This window comes from Anolis carolinensis, unplaced genomic scaffold (assembly GCF_035594765.1).
Source record: "Anolis carolinensis isolate JA03-04 unplaced genomic scaffold, rAnoCar3.1.pri scaffold_14, whole genome shotgun sequence".
Taxonomy (NCBI): domain Eukaryota; kingdom Metazoa; phylum Chordata; class Lepidosauria; order Squamata; family Dactyloidae; genus Anolis; species Anolis carolinensis.
The window spans coordinates 16,162,528-16,172,527 of NW_026943825.1; the positions used below are offsets into that span (position 1 = coordinate 16,162,528).

Sequence of the window (10,000 nt, forward strand, 5' to 3'; positions counted from 1 at the left end):
TATCTATCTATCACTCACTCACTCTATCTATCTATTTATCTATCTATCTATCTATCTATCTGTTCATCTATCTATCATCTCTATCTATCTATCTATCTATCTATCTATCTATCTATCTGTCTATCACTATCTATCATCACTCTATCTATCTATCTATCTATCACTCTATCTATCTATCTATCTATCTATCTATCTATCTATCTATCTATCTATCACTCTATCATCACTCTATCTATCTATTTATCTGTCTATCTGTCTATCACTATCTATCATCACTCTATCTATCTATCTATCTATCACTCTATCTATCTATCTATCTATCTATCTATCTATCTATCACTCTATCATCACTCTATCTATCTATTTATCTGTCTATCTGTCTATCTATCTATCTATCACTCACTCTATCTATCAATCTATCATCACTCTATCTATCTATCTATCTATCTATCTATCTATCTATCTATCTATCTATATCTATCACTCACTCTATCTATCTATCTATCCATCTATCTATCTATCACTCTATCATCACTCTATCTATCTATCTATCTATCTATCTATCTATCTATCTATCACTCTATCATCACTCTATCTATCTATTTATCTGTCTATCTGTCTATCTATCTATCTATCACTCACTCTATCTATCTATCCATCTATCTATCTATCACTCTATCTATCTATCTATCTATCTATCTATCTATCTATCTATCTATCTATCTATCTCTCTATCTATCCATCAATAATAATAATAATAATAATAATAATAATAATAATAATAATAATAATAATAATAATAATAATAACAACTTTATTTTTATACCCCGCCTCTATCTCCCCGCAGGATATCTACCTATCTATCCATCTATCTATCCGTCTGTCTGTCTGTCTGTCTGTCTGTCTATCTATTGCATCTTTCTTTCTATCTCTTATGTCTGAAGGGGGTTGGACTAGATGCCCTTCTTTGGGGCCCCTTCCAACTCTCGGATCCTAACCTGCATCTGACGCACGCAGAGAAGGCTCAAGAAGCCCCTTGGGGAACTCCATCTCCCAGGGCTAATCAAGAGCCCCGCTGCCCCCACCCACCCCTCCCTCCCTGCAGACCCCCAACGGATACTTACTTACAGGCGGTGGGTCAGCCGGTGGGTGCGAGGGGGCTCCGGCCAGAGACGCCAGCCTTGTAGTGCGGGCCGGACCCTCCCTCTGGACCCTCCCTGCCTGGGAAGCCAATGAAGAGCGGCCGAGAAGCCAGCGGTCAGCCAGACAGGCCGGCCTTTGTGCGGCTGACCACAAAGCAGGCCTTGTGCAGAACTTCTGCCCAGGACAGGGCTGGCCCACATAATGTCTGCATTGTGGCCTTACGGAGGCGGCCCGGCCCCACTTTTGGACCCAGACTATGTATGGCATCCCAATTCAACCCCTACCAACAGATGGCCACACCGCCTCTGCTTAAAGGCCTCTAGGCAATAGATAGATAAACAGATAGACATACAGATACAAACATATTTTCGCTATATACATATACATATATAATATGACGATGATAGGCAGGAAGACACAATTCGATCCCTCCCAACAGATGGCCATTCTGCCTCTGCTTAAAGGCCTCTAGGCAATAGATGGATAAACAGATAGACATACAGATACAAACATATTTTCGCTATATACATATACATGTATAATATGACGATGATAGGCAGGAAGACACAATTCGATCCCTCCCAACAGATGGCCATTCTGCCTCTGCTTAAAGGCCTCTAGCAATGGAGATAGACAAATATAAACATTATACACACACACACACGCACACACACACACACACATATGAATATGATGGTGATGGTGATAGACAGGAAGACACAATTCGATCCCTCCTGATAGATGGCCATTCTGCCCCTGCTTAAAGGCCTCTAGCAAAGGAGATAGATAAATATAAACATTATACATATATATATATATATATATATATATATATATATATATATATATACATACACACACACATACATACACACACACACACACACACACACACAGATATGAATATGATAGTGATGGTGATAGGCAGAAAACACAATTCGATCCCTCCCAACAGATGGCCATTCTACCTCTGCTTAAAGGCCTCTAGCAAAGGAGATAGATAGACAAATATAAACATTATATATATAAAACATTTATATATATATAAAAGGCTTTTGGCGTCGCGGCGACGCACAAAGGAACAAAACCCCAATTGTGCGTCACCGCGACGCCAAAAGCCATATATATATATATATACACACACACACACATGAATATGATGGTGATGGTGATGGTGATAGGCAGGAAGACACAATTCGATCCCTCCTGAGAGATGTCCATTCTGCCTCTGCTTAAAGGCCCCTAGGGATGGATATTAGATAGACAGATGCAAACATTATATATATTATATGATGATGATGATGATGATCAGGAAGACACAATTCGATCCTCCCAACAGATGGCCATTCCGCCTCTGCTTAAAGGCCTCTAGCAAAGGAGATAGACAGACAAATATAAACATTATATATACATGTGTGTGTATGATAGTGATGGTGATGGTGATAGGCAGGAAGACACTATTTGATCCTTCCCAACAGATGGCCATTCCGCCTCTGCTTAAAGGCCTCTAGCAAAGGAGATAGATAGGCAAATATAAACATTATATAGTGATGGTGATGGTGATGGTGATGGTGATAGGCAGGAAGACACAATTCGATCCCTCTCAACAGATGTCCATTCTGCCTCTCCTTAAAGGCCCCTAGGGATGGATATTAGATAGACAGATGCAAACATTATATATATTATATGATGATAATGATGATGATGGACAGGAAGACACTATTCGATCCCTCCCAACAGATGGCCATTCCGCCTCTGCTTAAAGGCCTCTAGCAAAGGAGATAGATAGGCAAATATAAACATTATATAGTGATGGTGATGGTGATGGTGATAGGCAGGAAGACACAATTCGATCCCTCTCAACAGATGTCCATTCTGCCTCTCCTTAAAGGCCCCTAGGGATGGATATTGGATAGACAGATGCAAACATTATATATATTATATGATGATAATGATGATGATGGGCAGGAAGACACTATTCGATCCCTCCCAACAGATGGCCATTCCACCTCTGCTTAAAGGCCTCTAGCAAACGAGATAGATAGACAAATATAAACTATATATATATATATATATATATATATATATATATATATATATATATATAATAGCGATGGTGATTGTGATAGGCAGGAAGATACTATTTGATCCCTCCCAACAGATGGCCATTCTGCCTCTCTATGTTATCGCCATTATATGTTTGCCTTTTTTTTTTTTACTGGAAGCCACCCTGAGTCCCCTTTGCGAGATAGGGCGGGGTTCAAATAAACTGATAATAATAATAATAATAATAATAATAATAATAATAATAATAATTTTAATAATAACATTTCATCATTTTAAAACTTATTTATTATGCAATGCTTTTGACATGAAATAAATAAATAAATATGAATCGGAGTGTTTCCTGCCCAAGTCAGCCAAGGGTGACCAGAAAGAGAGAGAGGAGAGATGATAATGACGTCCTGCCCCTAATTGGCCCGTTAATAATTCAAGCCAACCGGAAAGCCAAGACCCGTCCATTCAAAGGCAGAAACACGAGCGCCATTCATGGAGGTAATGGAGCCCATATGGGGAGATGGGATGCGCAGTGCTCCAAGCACCGCTCCCGGAGCTGGGACATTTATTTATTTATTTATTTATTTATTTATTGACAGTATTTATATTCCGCCCTTCTTTCTCACCCCGAAGGGGACTCAGGGCGGATCACATTATATACATATAAGGCAAACATTCAATGCCCATAAACACATAGAACCTAGACAGAGACAGACGCAGAGGCAATATAATAATAATAATAATAATAATAATAATAATAATAATAATAATAATACATCACACAGTCCTAGACACTTGGGAAGTGTTCGACTTGTGATTTTGTGATATGAAATCCAGCATGTCTATCTTGTTTGCTGTGTCATAATATAATAATAATAATAATAATAATAATAATAATAATAATAATAATAATACATCACACAGCCCTAGACACTTGGGAAGTGTTCGACTTGTGATTTTGTGATATGAAATCCAGCATGTCTATCTTGTTTGCTGTGTCATACAATAAAATAATAATAATAATAATAATAATAATAATAATAATAATAATAATAATATATCACAAAGCCCTAAACACTTGGGAAGTGTTTGACTTGTGATTTTGTGATATGAAATCCAGCATGTCTATCTTGTTTGCTGTGTCATAATATAATAATAATAATAATAATAATAATAATAATATATCACACAGCCCTAAACACTTGGGAAGTGTTCGACTTGTGATTTTGTGATATGAAATCCAGCATGTCTATCTTGTTTGCTGTGTCATACAACAAAATAATAACAACAACAACAACAATAATAATAATAATAATAATAATAAACACATAGAACCTAGACAGAGACAGACGCAGAGGCAATATAATAATAATAATAATAATAATAATAATAATAATAATAATAATAATAATATATCACACAGTCCTAAACACTTGGGAAGTATTCGACTTGTGATTTTGTGAAACGAAATCCAGCATATCTATCTCGTTTGCTGTGTCATACAATAAAATAACAACAACAACAACAACAACAACAATAATAATAAACACATAGAACCTAGACAGAGACAGATGCAGAGGCAATATAATAATAATAATAATAATAATAATAATAATAATAATAATAATAATAATACATCACACAGCCCTAAACACTTGGGAAGTGTTTGACTTGTGATTTTGTGATACGAAATCCAGCATGTCTATTTTGTTTGCTGTGTCATACAATAAAATAATAATAATAATAATAATAACCTTCTCCCGAGGGGATGTTCGATTCTGGCCACAGGGGGGAGCAGCTGCTTCATCATCCACTGTGATGGCACTTCCTCATTCCAACGTCGTAAATTAGTTAAATTTGCCTCCCCACTTTATAAGTGGTACCTTATTTCCTCCTTGATAGATGCAACTATCTTTCAGGTTGCTAAGTCAACAACGAACCGGGGCTATATTTTATTTTTTAATTGACGGGTGCTCACCCCGCTATGGGCTGGCCTCGAACTCATGACCTCATGCTCAGAGTGATTTATTGCAGCAGGCTGCTCACCAGCCTGCGCCACAGCCCGGCCCCATTCGCGATCATGCCATGGGAACCTCGGGAGTTGTAGTTCTCCGGGGAGCAGGATCAGATAGAGATAGATAACAGCAACACGATAAGAGATAAATAGATAGATGGAAAGACAGATGATAGATAGAAGAGAGATAGATCATAGATGATGCATAAATAGATAAATAGAAATGTTAGATAGATAGATAAATAATGATATAGAAAGAAGATAGAAGATAGATAGATGAGTATAGATGACACATAGAAAATAGATAGATAGTAGATAGATAGATAAATAGATAATGATATAGATAGAGAGAAGATAGATGATATATAGAAGATAAATAGATGAGTATAGATGATAGATACAGATAAATAGAGATAGATAGATAGATAGATAGATAGATAATGATATAGATAGTAAGAAGATAGATGATAGATAGAAGATAGATAGAGCATACGTGATACATAGATAATAGATAGATAATTGAGAGAGAGATAAAAATATTGATAATGATATACTGTAGATATATAATGATATAGAAAGAAGATAGAAGATAAATAGATGAGTATAGATGACACATAGAAAATAGATAGATAGAAGATAGATAGATAAATAGATAAATGATATATAGAAGATAAATAGATGAGTATAGATGATAAATAAATAGATAAATAGAGATGATAGATAGATGATAGATTATAGATAGATAGATAATGATATAGATAGTAAGAAGATAGATGATAGATAGAAGATAGATAGATAGAGCATACATGATACATAGATAATAGATAGATAAATAGAGATGATAGATAGATAATTGAGAGAGAGATAAATAGATAGATAATGATATAGATAGAAAGAAAATAGATGACAGATAGAAGATAGATGAGTATAGACGATACATAAATAATAAATAGATAAATAGATAAAGATCGATGATCCTTCAATTTTGTCAAGGAACTTTCCATGCAATGTTTTGTTGTGCCAGCTGTCAGCTCTAGTTTGTAGTGCGGTTTTCTTGTACTGATTCTGCTCTAGTTTGTAGTGCGGTTTTCTTGTACTGGTTTTTTGTCTGCTGTGCTTTGAGGAGTTTCTGATTTTTGACTTCAATCAAAGCAGGTTCTTCACTTTGCTTTACATATTCTGCCAGGGCATGTTGTTATTATTATTATTATTATTATTATTATTATTATTATTATTATTCCCGGATGCCACACCTGATGCCTCTGGAATATTAATAATAATAATAATTCCCAGATGCCACACCAATGGAATGACATTTGGCAGCGCACCCCGATTCCTGGGGCCTCTCTTGGTTTTGCAACCAGGCAGGGATGATTGGCATTCCTGGGCTGGTGATGTCACTTCCTCCTCCTCCCCTCTCCCCACCCCATTCCAATGGGTCAAAAGCTGTTCATCCCAAGTGATTCATAGCAGTGCAATGCTTCGTTCACCACATTGGGGCCCTTGCAGCGTGGCCTGGTGACGGCGGTGCATTGGCATCCATGGATGTTTAGCAACTGCTCAGCAGAATGGATGGGTGCCGTGTGGAGATCAGCCATCTCTATATGATCCAGGCCTTGAACATGGCAATTGTGCAGGGTTTGCACCTGCAGACCTTGGCAAACTACAAATCCCAGGAACAAATAATAATAATAATAATAATAATAATAATAATAATAATAATAATAATCCTGTCATAAGATATACTGCTGGCATTATAAATTGGACACAGGTGGAACTTGACAATTTGGACAGAAAAACAAGAAAACTCATGACCATTCATCATTCACTGCACCCTCGCAGTGATGTTGACCGACTATATCTGCCTAGAAGATCAGGGGGCAGAGGACTCTTGCAAGTAAAACAAGCCGTCAAAGAAGAAGAACATGCCCTGGCAGAAGATGGAAAGCAAAGTGAGGAACCTGCTTGGATTGAAGTCAGAAATCAGAATCTCCTCAAAACACAGCAGACAAAAAAACCAGTACAAGAAAACCGCACTACAAAGTAGAGATGAATCAGTACAAGAAAACCACACTACAAACTACAGCAGAATCAGTACAAGAAAACCGCACTACAAACTAGAGCAGAATCAGTGCAAGAAAACCACACTACAAACTAGAGCTGACAGCTGGCACAACAAAACACTGCATGGAAAGTTCCTTGACAAAATTGAAGGAAAAGCTGAGAAGGAGAAGACCTGGCTCTGGCTCACGAATGGGACCCTGAAGAAGGAGACAGAAGGCCTGATCCTTGCAGCCCAGGAGCAAGACATCAGGACAAAGGCCATTCAGGCCAAGATCGAAAAATCAGCTGATGACCCCAAATGCAGACTGTGCAAGGAAACCGACGAAACCATGGATCATATCCTCAGCTGCTGTAAGAAAATTGCACAGACAGACTACAAACAGAGGCACAACTATGGGGCCCAAATGATTCACTGGAACTTATGCCACAAGTACCACCTCCCAGCAGCAAAGAACTGGTGGGATCACAAACCTGCAAAAGTATTGGAAAATGAGCACGCAAAGATACTGTGGGACTTCCGAATCCAGACTGACAAAGTTCTGGAACACAACACACCAGACATCACAGTTGTGGAAAAGAACAAGGTTTGGATCATTGATGTCGCCATCCCAGGTGACAGTCGCATTGATGAAAAACAACAGGAAAAACTCAGCCGCTCTCAGGACCTCAAGATTGAACTTCAAAGACTCTGGCAGAAACCAGTGCAGGTGGTCCCGGTGGTGATGGGCACACTGGGTGCCGTGCCAAAAGATCTCAGCCGGCATTTGGAAACAATAGACATTGACAAAATTACGATCTGCCAACTGCAAAAGGCCACCCTGCTGGGATCTGTGCGCATCATCCGAAAATACATCACAGAGTCCTAGACACTTGGGAAGTGTTCGACTTGTGATTTTGTGATATGAAATCCAGCATGTCTATCTTGTTTGCTGTGCCATAATAATAATAATAATAATAATAATAATAATAATACTTCACTCAGTCCTAGACACTTGGGAAGTGTTCAACTTGTGATTTTGTGATATGAAATCCAGCATGTCTATCTTGTTTGCTGTGCCATAATAATAATAATAATAATAATAATAATAATAATAATAATAATAATAATAATAATACTTCACTCAGTCCTAGACACTTGGGAAGTGTTCGACTTGTGGTTTTGTGATATGAAATCCAGCATATCTATCTTGTTTGCTGTGTCATAATAATAATAATAATAATAATAATAATAATAATAATAATAATAATAATAATAATATACATCACACAGTCCTAGACACTTGGGAAGTGTTCGACTTGTGATTTTGTGATATGAAATCCAGCATGTCTATCTTGTTTGCTGTGCCATAATAATAATAATAATAATAATAATAATAATAATAATAATAATAATAATACTTCACTCAGTCCTAGACACTTGGGAAGTGTTCAACTTGTGATTTTGTGATATGAAATCCAGCATATCTATCTTGTTTGCTGTGTCATACAATAAAATAATAATAATAATTATTATTATTATTATTACTGCATTTCCCTAGTGAAACATTGTAAATGCCATTGTTAGCCAATTTGTTCTCTTGCAGGCAATGAATCGGTGCAAACCCCATTGGTGGAACATCAGCAGAAATGTGTTAGTTGCAGATAGCAAATCAGTGCAAATCCCATGGACAGCAAATAATGCAAATCCCATTGATCGCAAGCCAGTGCCAATCCCATTGACGTGGGCCAAGCAAATCTCTGCTCTCCCTTTTGGCTTTTAATGTCCTAAAGTGACCATTAGAAAGGCCGACCTCCCAAAACACACACACACACTTTGAGTGCTTACTTAAGCGGGTAATCCCTCCCTCCGTCCGGCCAACGTTTCTCTCTTTCTGTTTCAAAGCTTTTGAGGGAGGAAAGTGGCAGGACCATCCCTTTGCCCCACAAAAAGGTACTTTTAAATATTTTTTGCCTTGCAAAGCTTTGCAACCGTCGCGATATATCGTTGCATTGCAAGGCTTTGCAATTATCGCGATACATTATTGCATTGCAAGGCTTTGCGATCGTAGCAATATATTGTTGCATTGCAAGGCTTTGCAATCATAGCGATATAGTGTTGCATTGCAGGACTTTGCAATCATAGCACTATATTGTTGCATTGTAAGGTGCTGAGGAGATGTTGTGTTTTTATTTATTTATTATATATATTATATATTATAATATTACCGCTGCCTCCAGTGTAAAGATGTTCTTATTTAAATGCTGCCACCAAATGTAAAGATGTTTCAAAATTCTTAAAATGTCACTTCTTTCTCTACTGCTTTAAACTGCAGTCACCCTGTGAATTACAATCACAGATTATCTGTTCCTTAACAGGAGACATACTACCTTAAAATAAGTCACCAAACTTATTTTAAATTGACTCAAAATAAGCATTTGAGTCTCCCTGATCCCTTCAACTGAGGATCAGTCTTCACTATACCTCATCAGGGCACAGACTAACTGCTTCTTTTTTAAACCTGCACTTCTCCACCAAATCGGCAGTTGGCTCCGCCCACTTCTCCATGGCAACCAACTCATGAGTGCAGAGTAACTGAAATATTGACCCTTTTGAAACACAATTAAACATGACATCTGTAAACCAAAAAAATTCACACTTCATTGCATAAGGCTTTTTAATCATCGTGATATATCATTTCATTGCAAGGCTTTGCAATCGTAGTGATATATTTTTGCATTGCA

At 37.4% G+C, this 10,000-nt stretch overlaps 2 protein-coding genes across 4 annotated transcripts in view; one reads left to right on the forward strand and one right to left on the reverse strand.

Annotated features, from left to right (window-relative positions):
- The window catches only part of s100a1 (S100 calcium binding protein A1), an 8,704-nt gene extending 7,421 nt beyond the window's left edge, over positions 1-1,283 (reverse strand). The window contains exon 1 of one of the 3 annotated variants that reach the window (XM_062965020.1): positions 1,125-1,283. The gene's annotated coding sequence lies outside the window, so the exon portion shown is untranslated. The remainder of the gene's footprint in view (positions 1-1,124) is intronic. The other 2 variants (XM_062965021.1, XM_062965022.1) reach the window with 2 other exon arrangements.
- Positions 1,284-9,145: 7,862 nt separating this feature from the next.
- The window catches only part of LOC134294309 (protein S100-A13-like), a 9,348-nt gene continuing 8,493 nt past the window's right edge, over positions 9,146-10,000 (forward strand). The window contains exon 1 of the mRNA XM_062965017.1: positions 9,146-9,209. The gene's annotated coding sequence lies outside the window, so the exon portion shown is untranslated. The remainder of the gene's footprint in view (positions 9,210-10,000) is intronic.